The 21,969-nt window shown below is 42.2% G+C and overlaps 1 protein-coding gene across 3 annotated transcripts in view; it reads left to right on the top strand.

The window, feature by feature from the left end:
* Positions 1 to 21,108: 21,108 nt before the first annotated feature.
* Positions 21,109 to 21,969, top strand: part of cdhr5-rs (cadherin-related family member 5, related sequence) — a 43,919-nt gene continuing 43,058 nt past the window's right edge. For all 3 annotated transcript variants that reach the window (XM_048554478.2, XM_048554479.2, XM_048554480.2), the window contains exon 1: positions 21,109 to 21,292. The gene's annotated coding sequence lies outside the window, so the exon portion shown is untranslated. The remainder of the gene's footprint in view (positions 21,293 to 21,969) is intronic.

Here is a 21,969-nt window from a genome sequence, read left to right on the forward strand (position 1 = left end):
AGTGCTCTTGTGAGATGGTGAGTGGGCCTGACTTTGGCTGAGAAATGTCACCATCTTTGACCAATTCATGAGTGTGTGACATGTCTGAGAATTGTAGAATGATTGTAGAAATGACAAGGAATGCGTCATTTTGATTGGCTTTGTTAAAGAGCTGTTACAGATGTGGAAGGACAATGGCCTTCATCTGTGCTTACAATCCTTTAATACTATGATTCTGTCCCTTCAACTTGTGATCGTAATTCAGCTATCCTATCCAATCCCAAATGTTAACATAGCTGTTGCGCCAACCAGTAAACTAGAAGAGAATTCCCCAACTCCCAATGTAAACAAGTTTCTGCTGTGCTCTGTTCTAATTCTCTTAATTTGGTCTTGTACTGATGAGCTGTCAACCATAATTTTTAACATTTCCCCAAGCCTGCTCAATGAGAGCACAGGAATAGCACATAAATTAAGGCTTACATCAAAGTGTTGGACTTCAACATGTTGGTCACAAAAATATCAGTGATCAGTGATATTCTCTGAATGACAACCCTCAAAATGCCAATCACTGATATTTCAGGCCCCGGTGTGCCCAAAATTAAAATAGTTGGTCTTAATGTGGTAAATACCAGACCAACCATGCTAATCACATAAGGATCAAGCCTTGGCACGATCAGGGTTCATGAAGTGGAGATCATGTCAATCTAACCTTGTGGATTTCTTGAAAAGTAAAAAGGAACTTGCAGATGGAAAAAACAACTCAGCAAATTCCCATTTTTTAAATCAAGGCCAAAACTGGAAGAAAATTATGGTTTAGGAAAACAACTTCTTAAAAAACATTTTAAGGCAAATTACTGCAGTTGTGACAGCTAGTGGCCAAGACTTCTTTGGCAGGATCTCCCAAATCTGAGTCTCACATGTTAAGACCTAGAAGAGCAAGGGCGGAATGTGCATAGGGACACCAATTGTCTCCACATTCCCTTGCAGTGATACCTGACTTGGACATAGGCCCTGACTTAGTATTAGAATTAGCGGCATATCACTAGGGATGCCTCGTAAAGGAGCTGTGTTGGGGCCTCAATTATTCAACAAATTTATCAACAGCTTAGATAATGAAATAAAAGAGACATCCAAACATACTGATGACGCAAAGGTAGACGGCATCGTAAAGCAAAGTGAAGGCAGCCATAAAATTGCAAAGAGATATCGATATAGATTAATTGCATGGATAATACTGCGACAAATGGGTTTCAATGTGGGAAATGTGCGGACATTGACTTTGGGCTTAAAAAGAATTGAATAGGTACTTTCAAAAGGAAACTTAGTTATAAAAGGTGAACAGCCAAAAACCCATGTTACATGGATCATTAAAGTGTCGTGAACAGGCATGGAAAATAATCAAAAACATAGAATGGAATGCTTACCTTTATCTCTGGAGGAATAGAATATGCTGGTAGAAATCAAACTTTATTTATACAAAGCCCCTGTTTAGATCACACCTGAAATATTCTGAGTAATTCTAGGCAGCAGACTTAAGGGAGAACATTTTTGCAGAGAACTTTCTTCCACCAATGGCAGTTAATAAAAGATCAATTGCAAATTTTAGCTGAATTTGATTGTTATGTATTTAGCAATATGATATCAGGGAAAGACAGGGATGTGGGGTTGGGTTGTAAATCAGCCATGGTCTCACTAAATGGTGGAACAGGCTCGAGGGGCTAAGTGGCCTCCTCCTATTCCTAAACCTTAAGTTTCGACATTTTTATTGCTTCAGTATCACCAGATCAAAATCCTTGAACTGCCAGCTTAACAGCATGCCAGAAGGGCCATAACCATATGGATTACAGTAACTCAAGAAGGAAGCTGATCATCACCTCCTCAAGGACCAACTACAGGATGGACAATAATAACCATCCATACCCTAAGAAAGAATTAAAAATCATTTGCCTGTAACAGGATATATTTTAAATTCTTTCTGCCGCTGATATTGAACTTTAAACACAGTCTCTGACCCCTTTACAGTAGGAACAGGTCATATACATATAGGTTTAGCATTTGACTAAAAGCCTCTGACGTCCAGTTGAAATCTGTGAACAAATGAAAAAAAACCATAGAAAGTGCACATTTGACTCCCTGAGATACATTAAAACAAAAACAAAATCTAACAGCTCATTTTAAAAAATAGATTGGTGAAAACATTACTGCATAGTGAATGTTCATGAACTATTTGACTTCAGGATCATAAATCAAGCTCAGTGCTTTCTCAGGTGACCTCCATTAATCTTCCATCTCTCTTAGGGGCAATAAACCGAGTTGGTCATTTTGCCCCTACCATTGTCAAGAGGGACTGTGGGCAATTTAGATCCGTTTCACCACTCCCTTGTGACTTACACCCTGGCTTTGAATTCCTAGTACAAAAATCTTGCAGTCACTGGATATTTAATAAAACAGATTTGAAATGAGGATTAAAACCTTGGTACATTTCCTAGTTAACTGAATTCTTAGAATTAAATATAAAGTAAGTAGTCTTCAGATGTTTTTATAGAGGGATTTTTTTGTGTGTGAGAACTCCTTCTCTGCTGTCTTGCCTTCCATTTATAACTTGCTGCTGCTGTCTCCCGTCTCCCACACCAGCACCACTTGTTTTTTCCATCTCTCTTGGCTTGCTGCCCTAGTGACAGGTTTGTCATTGGGGGATGTTCTACAATAACTGCTGCTGGCTTATTAAACAGCTCCTTGATGGTTTCATCTGCAGGTGACTGATTGCTGCTGAGTATGGCAGGGGATTAACTGTAACAAGCTTCTTATTGATTGAAGTGCTCTATGTTTGTAAAGAGACAGAGTTGGAATATTTGAAAGCAGTCTCATGTGCACACGCATGTAAGTGCACATGTGCCCCTTGTGTACATTCACTAACATCTGTCTATTTAAGCATTTATCAATTAATGTGTGAATCTCTTTATGGGTGTGCATGTATGTTAATGAGTTTATGAATTCTTCTGCGGTTATTGAATATGAACATCTGTATATATGGATTAAATGGTGTGTGTATATCAGGTATTGGTGCTGTGTGTTTGTGTGTGTGTGTGTGTGTGTGTGTGTGTGTGTGTGTGTGTGTGTGTGTGTGTGTGTGTGTGTGTGAGAGAGAGAGAGAGAGACAGAGAGACAGAGAGAGACAGAGAGAGTCAGTGTAGACGTTCAATGTCCTTATGGATATATCAGTGTGTCCAGGGGTGTGCTGATGTGGCATGAGTTTATTTACTGATGTATGATTGTGTGTGGAATAGTGTGTACAGATCTGTTGGTGTGTTGTGAGTGTATTATGGATGTCTGGTACGCAAATCTTTAAAGACAAATTGCCAACCTCTGTTTTCTTTTTCATATGGGTTTCTGTAGGTATATGCATTATTATGGTCCAGTGCATCTGGTGTAAGAAGATCTATAATGTTGTTAGGGAGGGAGTTTCGGGGTTTTGACCCAGTGACACTGAAGGAAAAGCAATGTATTTGCGAGTAAGGGCTGAGACTGTGTTGGAGAGGAACCTGCTGGTAGTGGTGTTCCTAAGTATCTGCTATCCCTGTTCTTTTAGACAGTAGTGCTTGTGGGTTTGGAAGATGTCTAAGGAGCCTTTCTGCACTGCATCATGTAGATGATACACACTGCTGCTGCTGCTGCTAAATGCCGGTGATGGAGGGAGAGGACATGGTGCCAGTCAAGGGCTGGAAAGGACAGAGGTGATGGGACTCAGAGCAGGGCAGGATGCAGGTTTGGGTCACAGGGCAGAAGAGGTACATAGGGTGGGACAAAGGGCTGGGAGGGGTATAAGATATTGGACATAGCTGAGAGCGATACAGGGGTCAGGACACAGAGCTGTGAGAGTATCATGGGGTGAGACATAGCATTGAGCAGGTCCAGGGGCTGGGAAGGTTACTTAGGCAGAAAGGTTCACAGATCAAATAGTTAAACAGATAAACAGGAAATCAAATGAGTCATTGGCAGGTGATAATGTAAACATGATGAAAAGGCAAGTCAGAACACATATCCTCACCAACAAAGCCTTCTTTCTGTCCTCAGGGACTGCTGCTGTTTTTATCAAAATTATTTTTAAGGGTCCATTTACAATATACACCAGGTTAAGAACTGACTAGTCAACATGCCAAAGAAAATATGCTAATTCCGTTTAGAGGAGCTAAAAGGACAGCTAAATGGGATTCCAGGCATCAGAGAATTGCACTTCAGTGAATTAAAGTGGACTTAATTTTCTTTGAAAGAGATAAACCTATATGATGACCTAATGGAAGATTTTGGAATTCTAAAGGGAACTAACAAAATGGGTCCCTGCAAAATTGCTCCCTCTGAAAAAGGGTTCAAATCCAAGGGGACAGAAGAAAAAAGGAAAAATGTGGAGCAAAAGGTGACCGTGGGGGAAGCTTTCTCAATCAAAATAGAATCATGTTATGGTATTAGATCCACCAGAAATTGAAGGAACTGCCAATGTTGGAAAATCTGTGATAACAAGGTATAGAGCTGGGTAAACACAGCAGGCCAAGCAGCATCAGAGGAGCAGGAAAGCTAACGTTTCAGACCCGAAACATCAGCTTTCCTGCTCCTCTGATGCTGCTTGGCCTGCTGTGTTCATCCAGTTCTACACCTTGTTATCTCAGATATTGAAGCAGACTGTGTGAATGGGAGCAGGAATCAATTAGATCATACCGAAAGAAGTGCTGAGAGAGGCTGAGGAGACGGAGTTGTAAATTGTGAGATGGGGTAATTGGGGTTAAGTGATGGGAAAGAGGGGCTAGATGAAATTGTGTGTTGAGGAGGAGGGGGTAAGTGGTTTTAGTGATGGGGAGGAAGGGTAGATGGGGTTGAGCAATGGGGAGGAGGTAGGTAAATGGGGCTGAGTGATGGGGCAGGCAGGGTAGACGGGGTTGAGTGATGGGGAGGAGGTGGGTAAATAGGATTTAGTAATGGGGAGGAGAGAGTAAATGGGATTGAATAATGGGGACAAGTGGATAGATGAGATTGAGTACTGGGGAGGGAGTGGATGGGGTTGAGCAATCGATACAGAGGAAAGGATAGATAGGGTTGAATGATGAGGAGGACGGTGTAGATTGGATTGACATTCATCAATAAGTTGGAGGCCAAATAGATAAAATAGTCTTTCCTTCTGTTCCAAACTATATTGGACCTTTACCGTATATGATATCAGTTTCCCTTGTTCTGAAACATTTTTTTCAACTATTTACCATTTCCGATTGAAAATGATCAAGGAATGACACCACTACCTCTTTAAGAAAATAGCAACATTCAAAGCTAGGGTTTACATTAAATCTGAACAAAGAAGAATGCATCAAAAACAGGCTATCCTGGAATCATACAGCATGAAAGAAAGCCAGTGTTTTTTGATTATGTTTGTGCTAGCTCTCTGAAGACACCAATCATAGATTTTCCATTCAGCAAGTTCTCACAGTTCCCCTAATCTCCTCTGCCTGATATTCACTGAATAGAAAAACCCAAAGAATGCTGTAAATCAGAAACAAGGGCAGAAGTTGCTGGAAAAGCTCGGCAGGTCTGGCAGCATCTGTGAAGGAAAATCAGACCCTTTCTCAGAACTGATGGTAGCTAGGAAAATGTCAGTTTATATGCAGAAGATAGGGTAGGGGGGAGGGGGGGGTAAGCAATAAATGATAGGTCAGGATAGATTACACAGAGAGAGAACAGTTAGACAAAGGAATGGATAACAATCTCATGAGGAGGGTAAATTGCTGTTAATGGAGACTGTTAGTGGCTGACAATAGTAGCGTGAGACTTTTGAGGAAGGGTCACAGGACCCGAAACGTTAACTCTGTTTTCTCCTTCACAGATGCTGCCAAACCTGCTGAGCTTATCCAGCAACTTTGTTTTTGTTTTTGACTTACAACATCTTTTGGTTTTTAATCGATTGTGTGTAATGGCAGACAATGCGATAAAAAGGCCTGGTGTGTGGGGTAAGGAACTAGGACATGGGAGAGTTAAGGCCTTAAAATTATTGAAGTCAGCTCTGAGTCCAGAGGGCTGCGGGGTTCCCAAGTGGAAAATGAGATGTTGTTCTTCCAGCTTGCTCTGAGCTTCGCTGAAACACTGCCACTTACAGTCTCCATTAACAGCTATTCACCTTGCTGGCCAAATCATTATCTACACCTATGTCTGTCTAACTGTTCTCTCTCTTTGGGGTCTATCTCCACCTATCGTTTACTCCTGACCACCTACCCCCACCCAATTATCTGCATATAAGCCAACATTTTCCTAGCTACCATCAGTTCTGAGGAAAGGTCACTGGACCCAAAACGTTAACTGATTTCCCTTCACAGATGCTACTAGACCTGCCGATTCCCTGAATGTCCCTGGGTTCTGGTCATTTCAAAGACCAGCCACCTGCTTGAAACATGCCAACACCCAGCGGGGCTTTGCATCTGGAAGGAGGAGAAGAAAGCCAAGCATTACCATTGAAATAAAAACCAAAATAACTGCAGATGCTGTAAATTAGAAACAAACATAGAAATTCCTGGAAAAACTCAGTAGGTCTTGCAACATCTGCAAAGAGAAATCAGAATTAACATTTTGGGTCTAGTGACCCTTTCTCAGAACTGACAGTGTTTGTTTCTGATTTACAGCATCTGCAATTCTTTTGGTTTTTATTTAGTATTTACATCATTGCTGCATCTCTTCTAGCATGCCCACCCTTGAAGACGTTCTTCCACTTCTGTCTCGGACAGGATTTCCGTTCCAGTATTTTTCCTTGCCTACTGACTTTAATTTCACCGTCACTCATGGTGTTTGTCTAGTAATTGCTAAAATCCAGCTCCACAGCCACATCACATTCCTCAGTGACGGCCTCCAGCTCAGACTCACCCCACATGGATTCCAACTGAAGTTTCATTCATTGTGATTTGAATCCTCCCAGGATCACAGGTGTCCTTGCGATGTTCAAGATTCCACAGACAGCTGCTGTTGCCGCATCCTGAGATCCACACTCAGTGCCATATGTTGTCATAAGCACACTCTTGACCTCTCTCTGCAACAGCATTGCATCACACTGGTTCAGGGCTGCATCACTGTGCAGTTCCAGTTCATCCTCTGGCTCATTGCCTTGCTAACAATCTTTTTCTTTTCCTTTCAGGCATCAAGGTCCACAAGAAGCAACAACTCAGAGACACCCATGGTCCTCTGGAAATTCCTCCCCTTCCCTTCCCTCTGACTTCATCCCCTCCCCCACCTCCACCTCCTGTTGGGCATTCACCATCCCTCTTAACCTTCCACTCTCCAGCTGTGAGGAAGGGTCACCGGACCCAAAATGTTAACTCTGACTTCTTTTCGCAAATGCTGCCAGACCTGCTGAGCTTCTCCGGCAATTTCTGTGTTTGTTTCAAGCATTACCATAGGCCTGGGAAATGTTCTGTCCAAATCCAGATCTCAGCATGTTCAGTGCAGAACCTGAATAAGGGAGAATGCTGTTTAAGTCATCCAATGAAATGGAATAACAAAGTGTGGAGTTGGATGAACACAGTAGGCCAAAGAGCATTGTGCTCCTAAGATGCTGCTTGGCCTGCTGTGTTCATCCAGCTCCACACTTTGTTATCTTGGATTCTCCAGCATCTGCAGTTCCCACTATCACTGATCACAAGGAGGAAATGAAATGGCTGGTTCAGCTAAAGGCCTGGAACCAACTATTTTCAGGTAAACCATGCAATCCTGAGACAGGTAGAAGGCAAAGCTCTTGCACCAACACTTCCACTTAATTTTCATAACATTTCTATGCTTATATCTATCTAGAAACTTGGCAACAGAAAGGGAGGGAGATTGGCATTAGTTATGTCCAAGCATTTATGCTTCTGCTTTGCACTTTGGAAAGAAGTCATGCATTTCTGGAATGATCACATGCAGACAGCTGAGGAATGGCTCTCACTTGACTGTGCATCATGAAAGTCAAACCCTCAAAATTCTGAGCATGTGTGTCTTTTCAATTATGATGATTATTCAAATTAATTAATGATAGTGGCAGGAGGCAAGACTAAAGTCCAAGAAGGTATTTTGACAAGGTTTATATTTAGCTCCAAACTTGCATGAAAATGTCAACTAGGGACAACACACAGTTATGGAACAAGATAGTCACCCAATATATTCAATACAGCAAACACTGCTAATTTGATTGATTGATTGTCACTTGTTTTGGTGATTTTATTGATTAACAATCAAAAGTGTTTGATTAATCTCCGATATATAAATCATTTTATTGTGTCAGTTATTCTATAAATTAACCTGTGAATCTTCTGAGTGCAGGATTCCACCCTGTAATTATTCTTTTCTACATTTGTTATTCTGGATACATAAAGCCTCTGTAGCCCTTGATTAGATTCTATCTTGTAACTCCCATACAAGTATTTGATATTCTATATATAAAATTCATGGAATCCTCAGATAAATTCGAGCCCATAACTCACTTCCAAATATCTGCTATTTCTATACATAAATATTGGAAGCCTGTATTAGGTTCTGTCTTGTAAGTCATTCCTAAACATCTGTCATTATGTATATAAACCACTGAAGCGGATTGTAACATTCTCCTGGATATCTGCTGTTCTCTAATTCTCTGTTGGTTTCCTTCTGCCTCTCACACCTGGATGTTAGTTATTCTATATATAAACTCCACTAAATCTCTCAATTAGATTCCAGTCTGTACCTTACTCATGGATATTTATTATTCTGTCTATAAACACACCCAACCCCTCAATTAGATTTGATTTAAAGCCTGAACATGGACAGCAAGATTTCAATTATTTAGCACTTTTCGGAATTGTTAATTTGATTGGTTTGTCAGTAATAGATGACAATGAAATATTGACATTACATTTCTCCCCTATAAATTGTTCACATAGTCCGTTGTAACATATTCACAGATGAGTTCCCATCCTAGAAAAACTCAGATGATCAAATCAGTATATTCAAGAAGTTTGCATTAATGCAGGACATTTAGTCGTGTACATAGCAAAGGATATTGCACTGGACAAAGTAAGGCATTCCACTTAGAGGGATTGAATAATTTTTCATTTCAAATACTCCTGCTGCTAGCCTCAAGTACTCCCAAAGTCAAGTTAAACAGAGAAAGTCCACTCGCACTGCCCAAAAATGAGTTTGAACTCCAACATCTAAAGTATACTCCTGTCTACATGACTTTGCCAGTCAATCAATGACAAAACTATTGGACGTCCAGTTAGGACTTTATTTTGAATGCTCACAATTAACTCACAAAGGAAACCCTGGGCCATCAACCAAAGACAAGGTAATAATGATAAGTATGTGTAAGTGGGCCTGTTTCAGAACGGCAGGATGTGACAAGTACAGTCCTGCAGAGGTCTGTGCTGTGGCCTCAACTTATTACACATTTGTAATTTATGTTGTACTTTGATGAAGGGAGTGAGGGCATGGTAACTAATTGCAGATGACACAAAGATAGGTAGAACAGTATATTCTGAAGAGGATATAATGAGAATCCAGGCCAATACAGATAGGTTGAGTGAGTGGGAAAAATCTAGCAGATGGAGTACAATGTGAGAAAATGTTCAATTATTCATTTTGACAGAAAGTGTACTGTTACCTAGACAGAGATTGACTGTAAAATTCTAAGATGAAGAGGGATCTAAGTGTTCTAGTGCATAAATTACAAAAGGTTAGAATACAGGCACAGAAAAGAAATAAGAAGGTTAATGGAATGCTATCTTTATTTTGAGAGGAATTGAACATAAAAATTAAAAGTTCTATGCTTCTGTTGTAAAGGGATTGGTGAGACCATGAATACTGTGCGTAGTTTCAGTCTCCTCATTGTGATGGAGGCATTCAGAGAAGGTTTTGTAGATTACTTCCTGGAATCAATGGTTCATTCTTTGGGGAAAAGTTAGACCAAGCTTGTTTGCATGGAGTTTGAAAGAGTGAGGTGCGAGTTTATTGAAGCATATAAATGAATGATCTTGACAAGATAAATGTGGAAATGAGGTTTCTTCTTTTGGGTGAGCCCAGACCTAAGAGGCACTGTAACAATATTAGGTGTCACTCTTGTAGAACAAAAACAAGGTGTTCTATTTTCACTCAGGGAGTTATGTCATGTTGGACCTCTATGCCTCAGAAGTGGTTGGGAAGGTCATGAGATAGTAGGAACTGCAGATGCCGGAGAATCTGAGATAACAAAGTGTAGAGCTAGATGAACACAGCAGGCCAAGCAGTGTCAGAGGAGCAGGAAGGCTGACGTTTCAGGCCTGGACCCTTCTTCAGAAATTTACCAGGTTGTTTTCTGAAGAAGGGTCTAGGCTCGAAACGTCACCTTGTTATCAGGGAAGGTTGTGGTATTTTTACATTATAGGGAAATAGATTTTTATTAAGGAAGGAAATCGAAGGTTTTCGAGAAAAGACGGAATGTGGAATTTGAAACACAAGGAGTTCAGCCACAAGTTTATTGAATAACAATGCAGGCTCAAGGCACCAACTGGCCTATTTCTGCTTCTAATTCATATGTTCTAAGACACACGGTCCATTCAGCCTATTGTCTGCCAAGTGAGCTAGTTTAAATGTCAGGTCCCAAACATAAAAGGATAACATCTAATCTCTTTTGCATTACTCACTTCAACTATGGGCCTTCATTTACATTTAGTCTTGTTGAGTTGTTTTACAAATGGAGCTCCATGGCTTTTAAAAATAACAGGTGGAAATATCTGCTGTTTTTGGGAACAGGAAACTAGGATGCCAGTGGAACTTACTTGTGCTAGAGACCAAAAATCAGTTTCACAACATCAGGATGAATGTTAGCAGTGAAGTTTTTGAATTGTTAAAGGCAGGGCAAGTTTCCTGATGGAAAACACGTGGAAGTCCTTTTGCATATATTTGCATGTCACGTTTGCACACTATAAGGTTAACACTTCAGAATCAAGTTTCTCAATTAAGCTGTCCACAAGAAAGCCATACATACCTTCAGATTCCCAGTTGCATGTAAGTGGTGTGCAGCAGGCAAGATACTGTACTTGGTGGAGTGGGAGTGAGTAGCTGCTGATTTCTTTGGAATCTGTTTGTCTATGCCACATCACAACTGAGATTGGGCGGTGGTAGTCTAAGTTGCATAGGGTACATGGGTGAGGGGAGCTTGGACTGTAATGGTCACAAGCTAAGGATGCAGGTCTGTCTGACTAAGATTGAAAGTCTTTCCAGGGAAGGGTGGAAAGTCCAGCTTTCACTTTGAGAGACCAAATGATGATCCTGCTTGTAGGTAATGAATGCTTGTCCACCTGACCTTTAAACATGGCAGTAAGACCTTTGACTCCCAAAAGGTGGAAGTGGTCCAAAGCACCAATGTCCTGCCTAGCCCATCACAAGATGCGCTGTGTTTCTCATGCAGACATATGTAGTTGTGTAAGAAAAGCTGACCTACCTCTGATCAGAGGAGACAGTCACTTGCATACCAACTTCCAAACCTGCACTCTGGAATTAAAGATTCTGCCTCATCTCTCAAACACAATCAGGAAAACATAAATTTAGAACTTCAATGAGTGACCTGATCACAGTGTTTAAAATATTCAAAGAATTTAATATGGTAGATGCAGAGGAAATATTTCCTTTTGTAGAGAAGAAGAATTGGGCATAATCTTAAAATTCAAGTTAGGCAGATCAGGAGCAAAATCAGGAAGCATTTTTTCATACACGGATAGTGGAAATCTGGATCTCTCCTCCTCCAAAGACTGGAATGCTGGGCTTAATTAAAGATTAAGATTAAGATCACGAGCTTTTTATTAGGTGAAAATATCAAAGGAAATAGAGCAAAAGCAGCAACAGGCAGTTTAGTTACAGATCAGCCAGGATCTAATGAAATGGAGGAACCAACGCAAGGAGTTATTAGGCTTTCTCCTGTTCCTATATTAAAAATACAACATAATGGAGAACAAGGAGACAGTAAAGAATGCAGATGCTGGAAGCCAGAGTCAATAGATGTAAAGCTGGAAAAGCACAGCAGGTCAGACAGCATCCATGGAGCAGTAATGTCAATGTTTTGGGCTGAAACCCTTCATCAGGACTGGGAAGGGGGTGGGAGCCCAGAAGTAAATAAAAGGACGGGTTTGGCACAGGGGCTGGGGTTGATGGGATGGTGAAAGGGGGTGCAGGCAGGGGGTTTATTGTGATTGAATAGTGGGAAAGGTGGAGCAAATAGGTGAGTAGGAAGACGGACAGGTTAGGTCAGGTCAGGGAGGAATCCCATGTCCAGTCATCCCCCTACTCCTCGCTTCCCTGACCTGACTTATCCTGTCCATCTTCCTACTCACCTATATGCTCCACCCTGTAACTGAAAACAAATCTACCTTAAAAAGTCAATGCTTTTTGTATTTGTTAGTTGGATGAACACAGCCAAGGCCAGCATTTATTTTCCACCCCTAATAAGGCAGCCGCTTATGAAATGTGACCACAGTCCTCAAAGGGTTAGTGTTCACAGATGCATCAAGAGCTTGAAGCTGCAGGGTGTGCTCTGTAACACATTTTCTATGTCTGTTCAGCTCTCCTGAGTTCTGCTGTGATTATAATTCTAATAATTTCACAGTGACTGTCCCAGTTATTACTGGAACGCTGGTTAATATTATCCTCTTAGAAAGATGCTCATAAGCTGTCAAGGCAGATGGTCTCACACGAGAGACTGCTACAACTCTCATTTACAAAATAATTATGAGTCTCTTATTTCTGTTCCTTAAAATTTCCTCTATTTCGACATACACTGGTACAAGCCTCTCAGGTGTTAACAGTTGTTTGACACACTTCTACCCCCAAGTGGTGAAAATTGTAAACTGCGATTCAAACAAACTCAATCTGCCTCGGATTGTGTCATTGTGAATGTGTTGCGTGTGTCAGCATGCATGTGTATTTGTGCACAAATCTTTAATCCCCATTTTTCCTATGCTGCATGAAATTACCGTTTGATCTTTTTTAAGCACTTACAGTAAATGATTTGAAAGCAAAATTAAAACATTATATATTCAATCATTAATACCTCTAATTTTTAGATATTTATTCTTATAGAGCCATAGACTCATAAAGAATGGAAACTGACCCTTTGGTCCAATTTGTCTGCTCCAACCAGACCGCTCATTACGACCTACTGTCATTTTCCAGCATTTAGCCAATATCCTTATTGACCCTTCCTATTCATATACCCAGCCAGATGCCTTTCAAATGTAAGATAACAAAGTGTGGAGCTGGATGAACACAGCAGGCCAAGCAGCATCTTAGGAGCACAAAAGCTGACGTTTCAAGGGTCTAGGCCTGAAACATCAGCCTTTGTGCTCCTGAGATGCTGCTTGGCCTGCTGTGTTCATCCAACTCCACACTTTGTTATCTCAGATTTTCTAGCCTTTCAAATGTAATTGGACTAACCTCCACCACTTCCTCTGGCACCTCATTCCATTCATGCACCACCCTCTGCATGAAAAAGTTGCCCCTTAGATCTTTTTAAAATTTTACCCCCCTCACCTTAAACCAATACTCTCTGGTTTTGGATTCCCCCACCCAGGGGAAAAGACCTTTTCTATTTACCCTATCCATGCCCCTCATGATATTATAAACCTCCAGAAGGTCACCCCTTATGTTCTGAAGCTCCAAGGAAATTAGCTCCAGTCTATTCAGCCTTTCCCTATTGCTCAAACCATTCAACCTGGCAACATGCTTGTAAATCTTATCTGAACCCTTTCAAAGTTTCGTAACATCTTTCCTATAGCAGAGAGACCAGAATTGCATGGAGTATTTGAATACTGGTCTAACCAATGCCTGGTACAGTTGCAACATGACTTCCCAACTCCTATATTCAATGCACTGAACAATAAAGGCAAGCATACCAGACACCTTCTTCACTATCCTATCTACCTGTGACTCCACTTTCAAAGAACTATGAATCTGCAACCCAAGGTCTCTGTTCAGCGGCACTCCCCAGAGCCTTACCATTATGTGTATAAGTTCTGCCCTGATTTGCTGTACCAAAATGCGGCACTTCACATTTATCTAAATTAAACTCCATCTGCCACACCTCAGCCCACCAGCCCTTCTGATCAAGATCCTATTGTACTCTGAGGTAACCTTCCCTTTCCAAATCTTTCCACTCTCACCTTCATACTTTCTCGTCCAGATCTTCTGGTGTTCATTTTGCAATTCTTTAGTGTAACTGCGCTTCCTTTCCCAGAAAGGGGGTCAGTTTCTCAACTAGCTGGGTGGCGCGTCATCAATATCAACAGCATGGGTTCAATTCCTGCACTGGCTGAGATTACCATGACGGAACCTCCTTCTCAACCCCTCCTTATCTCGGAGGCATGATGACCATCAAGTTAATCCATCACCAGTTCTCGACCTCTCTCTCTCTCTCTCACACACACACAGAAAATAAAGAATTGTAAGTGAAGTTTCAAAGTGCAGGAATATTCACCACTTGCCTAGACTGGTGCAATGCAAACAACTGCCAGAGGCTCCAAACAATTAGGGAAAGAGAAGCACACTTGAGCTCCAAGCTGCAGGACTCAATATTCACCCCCTCCACATTGCAGTTTGCATGATCTACTTAACGCATTTCAGCAACACATGAAGATCATTTCAATAGGACATCCCTCTCCTGTCCTCCAGGGACCATGACGTGACCACCGGACATAAAGGCATTGTTTCCAGCCTGTCACTGGCTTCACCTCCTTGGGAGATTTTCCCTTCACAGTTTCCCATTCCTTGTTCCAGCCTGACTTAGGAACCTCTTCCACAACTCATTTTCTGTTACATCAGTTACTACATTGGTACCACTTCTCATTCCCATTTCTATCCAGAACCAGAGAAAACAATATCAAACCTTCACTCACCTTCAATTCTTCTCTCCCCTTCTGGGAATTTTCTGCCTCCATTTCTGGGGATAGGCTGTTTAAAGTATTCATTACAAACCACTATCTCCCACAGCTACCTCAAATGCACTTCTACAGACTCTGTTTCCTTTGAGAACTCCATTCCAGTGTCTGTGTTTCTCACTTTTCATCAAAACCAGATGTTTCTTCCCTCAACTCCCCACTATATGGAACAGGGCCCTCAACCATGTGCAACATACTTCTCACACTTCTGCCATCACTAATTCTCCTCTGGTAATGTTTTGAGTCTGCTATGACTTTTCTTCTTAACTGGAAAAATACAAATAGCCCTGTGGAAAGGTCACATCAGATTCAAAACACTAATGTGGTTTCTCTTTCCATAGATGGTACCAGACCTGCTGAGTTTCTCCAGCACATTGTTCTTAACTTCAATTTCCAGCATTCGCAGTATTTGCTTTTAATTGAGTTCAACAACTTCAGACCATGAACTCTGCCCTCCATTTTGGTATTTTCTTCTCCCACAATGCCTGGATCTTGTTTGTATATTGAGGTTGTTGGCATGCTCGCCGAGCTGGCTTGTTTTTGTTCAGACATTTCGTCACCATGCTAGGTGACATCATCAGTGGAGACTCTGATGAAGCGATGTTATTCTACTCCACTTGGAGTTTATACTGTCCGGTCTGTTATGGTGAGTACGGTCATGTCCGGTTTTGATCTGTATGTGTTTGTACATGGGGTCCAATTCTAGATGTTTGTTGATTGCATTACAGGTGGAGAACGATGCCTCTAGGAATTCCCGTGTGTGTCAATGTTTGTCTTGGGCTGCTATGGTTACCTTGTTCCAGTTAAACCAATGGCCTTCAATATCTGAGTGTACTGATATTAAGGAGAGCCCATCGTGCCATTTTGCTGCTAGCTGAAGTTAGTGTTTTCAGATGGCTAGCTTTCTTTCTGTCTGTCCAGTATGTTTCTGGCAGTCATTGCATGGTATTTTGTAAACCACGTTCATTTTGCATGTAGTGGGAACAGGGTCTTTAATGCTTGTGAATGTTTGTCATAGAGTGGCCTTGGGCTTGTGGGTTATCATGATTCCTAGTGTCTTAGGAGTCTTGTTGTCATTCCTGATATGCTCCTGATGTAGGAAAGTGTGGTAAGTGTGCTAAGGTGTACTGTGTCCTCCTGTTGTTGTCTGTTTGTTCAGCATCTGTGGATGAAGTTGCAGGGATATCCCTTTATGGTGTGGATCTTGTACAAGTGTTTTTCTTCTTCCCAGCGTAATTCTGAAGTGCCGCAGTGTGTCCTGGCCCATTTAAATAGTGTCCTAATGCAGCTTTGTTTGTGGACGTTAGGGTGGTTGCTGTAGAAGTTGAGGATTTAATCTGTATGGGTTGTTTTTCTGTATACTGAGGTTTGGAACTCCCCATTTGTCAGTTGTTCTACTTTAACATCCAGAAACAGAAGTTAATTGTTGGTTTCTTCCTCCCTTGTGAATTTAATCCCTGTGAATACACTGTTGATGAGGCGGTGGGTCTCTTCTAATTTGTTGCATTTAATAATGACAAATGTGTTTGCTACATACCAGATCCACAGTTTAGGTTTAATTTGGGGAGGGTAGTGTGTTCTAGTCTTTGTATGACTGCTGCTGCAATGAGTCCTGAGCTGGGTGACCCCATTGATGTACTGTTGATGTGTTTGTATACTTGACCATGAAAGACAAAGTGTGCGGTGAGACACAGGTCTAGTAATTTAAGTATATTGTCCTTGCTGATGGAGTAGCTGGTCTGCGTTGCTGCATCGTCTAGTAATGTGGCCAATGTTTCTTTGGCTAGTGGGATGTCAATTGATGTGAATAAAGCTGTGATGTTAGAGGATACCATAATCTCATTGTTGCTGATTTTTAATGTTCTTGGGGATATATTTGTATGTTTTGTATATTTTTGCGTTCAGTCAGAGCTAATTTTTATACTGCTATTAACCTACTAAGGGCCATGGTTTTTTTTATCCCTAGGACAATCACTGCTCATTAGTCTTCTGTTTCATGATATCTTTGGACTCATCTCCTTTGCCATCTCAGCCTTGTCTGCTCTTCACCGCTATTCTACTAGCTTTTCTCCCTTTTTAAACTGAATAAGCTCATCACATCTCCGCCTCTCCTCAGATCGGAAGAGAAATAAACTGGACTGTCCTCACACACCACCCCACCAACCTCCGGATACAATGCATCATCCTCCGACACTTCCGCCATCTACAATCCGACCCCACCACCCAAGACATTTTTCCATCCCCACCCTTGTCTGCCTTCCGGAGAGACCACTCTCTCCACAACTCCCTTGTTCGCTCCACACTCCCCTCCAACCCCACCACACCCAGCACCTTCCCCTGGAACCACAGGAAGTGCTACACCTGCCCCTACACCTCCTCCCTCACCCCTATCCCAGGCCCCAAGATGACTTTCCATATTAAGCAGATGTTCACCTGCACACCTGCCAATGTGGTATACTGCATCCACTGTACCTGGTGTGGCTTCCTCTACATTGGGGAAACCAAGCAGAGGCTTGGGGACCCCTTTGCAGAACACCTCCACTCAGTTCGCAATAAATAACTACACCTTCCAGTCGCGAACCATTTTAACTCCCCCTCCCATTCCTTAGACGACATGTCCATCATGGGCCTCCTGCATTGCCACAATGATGCCACCTGAAGTTTGCAGGAACAGCAACTCATATTCCGCTTGGAAGCCCTGCAGCCCAATGGTATCAATGTGGACTTCACCAGCTTCAAAATCTCCCCTCCCCCTACTGCCTCCCAAAACCAGCCCACCTCGGCCCCGCCTCCCTAACCTGTTCTTCCTCACACCAATCCCCTCCTCCCACCTCAAGCCGCACCTCCATTTCCTACCTGCTAACCTCATCCTGCCTCCTTGACCAGTCCATCCTCCCCGGACTGACCTATCCCCTCCCCACTTCCCCACCTATACTCTCCTCTCCAGCTATCTTCTCCTCTATCCATCTTCGGTCCGCCTCCCCCTCTCTCCCTATTTATTCTAGATCCCTCTCCCCATCCCCTTCTCTGATGAAGGGTCTAGGCCCGAAATGTCAGCTTTTGTGCTCCTAAGATGCTGCTTGGCCTGCTGTGTTCATCCAGTCCCACACTTTGTTATCTCGGATTCTCCAGCATCTGCAGTTCCCATTATCTCTGGAAATGTTAATTCTGCAGATGCTGCAAGACCTGCTGAGTTTCACCAGCACTTCTAATTTTAATTTTATACCTCCAGAGTTTCCACAGTTTTTTGCCTGTAGCCTTCCCCTATAAACTTCACTGTTGAGAAAGACAAGACTGATTTCTCTTCACAGTCACATACCATCCTGATCTGAACATACATTAACATTCTTTCGTCTTCACTGGAACAACATCCTGCAGTTCAATGTGAGACCATCATCAGCGCCAGGCCTAATCAATCCTTTTGCCTTTAGCTATCCTGTGGGTCTGCCCCAAGGTCCCGGACCACTCCTGTTGGCCTAGGCCTAGCCTGTGGGCATTGACATATCCTGTGAACTTCAATCATTTATCATTTCTTTTAAATTATAAGTTAGAAATCTATTCAGAGTAGAGCACTTTTCGTATTAATCACAAGCTTTCACTAGATGGCCCAAAATTCACATAGCAGAGGCATTCAAATACTTTTCTGAGAGAATCTTGGTTAACAGGATGTGGATATTTGCATTCAAGCTGATTTCATGTCTCGTCCATGTTCTTCAACGCATTTCCCCCTGCCCCTCAAACTACCACCCCCTGCCCCTCAACTCACCTGTCCCCTACACCTCAACCCAATTGTCCCCATCCTCAATTCACCACCCCCTACCCCTCAACCCACCTGTCCCTCCTCAACCCACCCTCCCCCGCCATATCCCTCAACTCATCTCTCCCCATATTCTTCAACTGATCACCCATCTTTTTCCCTAACACACTTAAAATAGCCTCAGTGCCTTTCAATTAATAGAGAGAGAAAGTCAGTCTAGCTTTCCATAAATGGGCACTAGATCTTGTCACCAGCTGTAAAGAGGATGTCAGGTGAGGACAAGGCTGAGATTTGATGTTGTGTACAGTTAGGCAATGGGGATTTAAAGAGAAGATAGAGTGAGAGAAACTGGATCACAAGACAAGCATCATGAGAAATCAGGGAGGGTGGAAGTTCAAAGAAAGGAGATAAAAATGTTTTTTTGTTGGAGACAAGGAAAATGTGGACCACCTGATGCAGGTTGTTAAAGCGTTGGGAGATTGGATAACCTTGGTGACAGATATGGTTTATAGTCCTAGATTAATCCTTGTGCTAAATGAAAATGTAAAAATGAGCAGGATACATATCATGTTCGTAAGCTAAGGGTATAGCACAGATGGAGGTGAACACTGCATGGAACTTGACAACGTCTGTCACCAAGAAAGAGAATGGAAACAATGATGGGTCAGAGGGCAGACCTGCATGTGGGTGTGAGCAAAAATAACCCAGAATCTTTTTTCATGAACATTTAAGACTCATTTCTTTACGTTTTTAACTCCACTGCCAAAAGGTTGCATATGATATTATTTGTGGGAGCAACTCAGCCTTGACTGCAATTCCTCTGCCTCCAAGCTACTCAGATTTCAATTCACACTTGAGTTGAGTGCGAATACAGTGAATGGTATCACCGATTTGGAAATCTATTACAACGACGACAAAGATTAACATCTCCACCACCAAATCCTCTTATGGCCACGTCAGCTGAGGTTAAAATTAGTCATGTTATTGAAGCAGGGTCAGTCTCAAACTCTTTCCTAAAACACAATTACATTATAAAATATTGGGCTGAATTTTGCCAGTCTTCCCTTGGTGGGAAGGGAGGTAGGAGGAGCCGGTAAAACAGTGACAAGACATTTCAGGGCAGTCCCCGTGGACTCAATCACAGCAGTTCCCTATCAGGTGCATTACCTGCTTACAGTATGGAGGTGGGCAGCTGATTTGCATAATTAAGGCCCCAATTAAAAGCCATTTCAGCAAGCTGCTGATTTTCATCTAGTCGTGGAGTGGCCCCTTGTTGTTTGAGGAAGCATCAACCTCCTGAGGGTGGCAACTCAGAGGGGACAGCGCAGCTGCAGAATCCATGAGAGAGAGAGAGAGACCATCGCCACAGACCCAGTGATGCCGTCAATCACCAATTTGTGTGGCCTACAGCCTTACCCATCTGAAATTGATGTTATACCTATCTGTCTCACCTCAGCTCACTTCCCGAGGTCAGCAGCGCTCACCTTGCCTGATGACACTGCAGAAACTTTAGACTTGCTAACTTTCTGTTTGGGCTAGTGCCCACCATCATTATATGAACATTGGCCAGCACACAGTCAATGCCAGAGGCTACCTGAAGTAAAATATTTGAGTTAGGCACATTGCTGGCAAATGCAGACTTTGGGCCTGCTTTTCAACCAAAGCCCATGTAAAATTCAGCCCATTGGAGTTGACCTTGTAAATCAATCCCAATTCTAAACATCAATCATTACAATCCTGTACGTGGCTCCCAGTGACTCTATACAGTACACAGAGTCATGTATAGGATTATTCTATCAGTCATGATGGTCCTAGACATGATTCCCAGTGACCCTATGAATCACACACAACAGTCCTATACATCATTCACAGTAAACCTAGAGATCATACAGTCACCCTACACATCACACAGTAATCCAATACACCCCTCCCAGTGAACCCATGCCCTCTCACTCCTTATTACCATATATCATTGCCAGCAAGTGTATCCACTACCCTCGAAAGACCCTTTACAAATAATGACCCACTTCTGGGACACTGTTACAAGTCCCAGGTGACATTGTGAAGATACTGTAACAAAGTAGATCTATTATTGCAGGGGCAGTTGTAAAAACATTCAGAATCTGCGGAGAGGACATTCCAGCAGTATAAACGCGGCGTAATCAACACTGCTAAACTCAAATCCAACCCCAGGCAGACACATGAGAACACACTTCCCCCAACAAGACCTTCTTGTAGAATCAGAGGATCCCCAGCCCTTCTGAGAAATACTTTGTTTCCAAAGTCTGCAGGTTTTTGGAGCTGAGCCTGTTTAAATCTCTCTGTACAGGCACTGACTCAATCCCTGCAATTTTATCCTTCATTAAATTCTCTCTAAGCCCTTTCCTTGGGTAGGATTTCTCCTCCGAGCTTCAGACACGTGATGGTCTTAATGCCATTGGTCAGGGAAATAACCTTAATCATTAAATACTCGCAGAAAGAATCAGCGCGAGAAAAACCATATACACTTTTAAATATAAACATGTTCATTAATTATTAAAACCTAGGACCATCATTTACTTCCACTGAATCTAATTGAAAACAAACGGATCAGGAATCCCGAGGTCAGAATGTGAGGGTAAGAGAATGTTTATATGCATGGGTTTAACATCACTGTATGAAGTTATTCGTTATTTTTGTTTGAAGATTAATGTGAAACCTATGGATATTATTAATTTAGCTTCGATATGTTGGTCTCTGTATCTCAGAAATTTCAAAATTTCTCAACTTACAATGGTGGCTCTGTCCTGATTATTTCTTGTTTATACTTGCCGAAGAATCCCACAAATGTGTCAGTATTTACAGGGGATCTCCAATGTATTTATGGTTGTTGGTGGGGTAGAGTCTCAGGAGCATGTCAGTATTTTGGGGGGTGAGGGGGGTCACGAGTCTGTCAATATTTTCAGGTGGTACCAGGAGTACATCAATGTTTTCAAGGGGTCTCAGGAGTATGGCTTATTTACAGAGACCCCAGCTTATGGCAGTATCTGCAAGGGGTCTCAGATGTATATAAATATTTATAGGGGCTCTCAAGACTGTTAGTATTCACATGGAGGTCCCAGGAGTATGTCAATGTTTACAGGAAATCCCAGGAGTATGTCAGTATTTACAAGGAGTCTCAAGACTTTACAGGGTGTGTCAGGAGTATGTCAGTATTTACAAGGGGTGTCATGAGCATTACTGTATGTACAAGTGGCTCTTGGTGTATGCCCTAGGTATGAGTATTCAGAGGTGTTCCCAGGATCATGTGAGTAT

Source organism: Stegostoma tigrinum, chromosome 25, assembly GCF_030684315.1.
Source record: "Stegostoma tigrinum isolate sSteTig4 chromosome 25, sSteTig4.hap1, whole genome shotgun sequence".
Taxonomy (NCBI): Eukaryota; Metazoa; Chordata; class Chondrichthyes; order Orectolobiformes; family Stegostomatidae; genus Stegostoma; species Stegostoma tigrinum.